Below are 1,586 nucleotides of genomic sequence, written 5' to 3'. Positions count from 1 at the left end.
TTTTTTTATTTTTATATAAAAAAAACTAAGAGGATGAGAAGAAGAAGAGGAGATTATTCATACCTTAAAGAAAAAAAAAATTAAAATATACCGTTGAATCACAAGTTCAGCATCACATGAATTTTCTTTTCTTACTCTTGGATGTTGGCCAATTAAGTTGAGATAAGAATGGATCTGGTTCATGACTAAATCCTTGCAGTAAATCAATAAGTTCACATTCACTTGTAGCAGAAACTAACATCATTCGCGAAGCTAATGAAATAAATCTCTGTTCCACAACATCATCAAGAAACGATAGCAGTTTATCATAATAATTGTTAACATTTAACAAACCAATTGGCTTATTGTGGATATTTAATTGTGCTCAACAAACAGTATGGAATATTTCTTTCAAAGTACCGAAACCTTCTGGCAAAGCAATGAAAGTATCTGAATGTTCAATCATTTGAGTAATTCGTTAATACATGTTGTCTACTTTCATTTCTTCTCGTATTGTTGATCCAGTAAGACTGGTTAAGGTAATCGGAATAATGCCTAAGACTTCACTTCCACCTGCATGCGCAGCTTTTGCAACTTTTTCCATGAGACGAAATTCACCGCCACCATATACCAAATGAATCTTTTTTTTAGCAAGTGTTATTCCAAACTTTTCTGCTATCTCTTCATAAATTGAATCTTTTCCTAAACTAGATCCACAAAATACACAAATATTTTTGATTTTACTTACCGTGGACGTCGACATGTTGAGAAATATGTTTTCTGCAATTGTTAGATCACAGCATATGAATTTATAAGCGTAACATGCCAAAAGTTAATATTTGAACAATAAATTATTATTATTAAAAAAAATAAAAATGACATAAATTAAAACACATATATACAGCGTAGTTGTGATTATGGCTCACATCTTCCTCTGATTTTACGTTCAGTAACGGCTTCAACGTTTTCTATGAGTCGATGATATGCTTCTCATCAAATTTTCTTATAAATTGGCAAAGAGGATCTTTTAACGTCAGATTCCCCAGACGAAATTGTATATATGTATTTACTTATCTAAAAGATATGCGTTACTACCGTAGGATCTTTATAAGGCTAATCCCACCGTCCATATTGATATTTCTCATGTTGAAATTGCCACCATAGTTTAAGAAGTTCATTTTGCACGTACCCACTAGAATGCGTATCAAGAACCTCTAGAAAATTATCCAAAGGCTCTTTACTCAGACCATTCTTAATGAATAAAATTTTATCTTCTCTATTCATTGATGTCATTCCAACATTTTTGCATTTCCCTTTACAAGTCCACCTTGCACATTTATGACATCCACCTATACGTTTAGCTCTTCGCTTTTTGGCATATGTGCTTTTACCAAATCCTGGCATATGTCTTATTATTATTTCACTTGCTTCCCCAACCAATCGGACTTTTGCTTCAATTATCAAACGGATATCATTCGGTATGCCATATGACATCATCAACCTTAGTCGCTCACATCTAGCTTTATAAATTTTTTTCAACGCATTATCAGGTAAACAAGCAAAATATTTACGAAGATTCACAATACAAGCATCCATATTATTATTAT

This window comes from Primulina huaijiensis, unplaced genomic scaffold (genome assembly GCF_012295235.1).
Source record: "Primulina huaijiensis isolate GDHJ02 unplaced genomic scaffold, ASM1229523v2 scaffold31689, whole genome shotgun sequence".
NCBI classification, from domain to species: domain Eukaryota; kingdom Viridiplantae; phylum Streptophyta; class Magnoliopsida; order Lamiales; family Gesneriaceae; genus Primulina; species Primulina huaijiensis.
Note: the sequence above shows the minus strand (reverse complement) of the source record.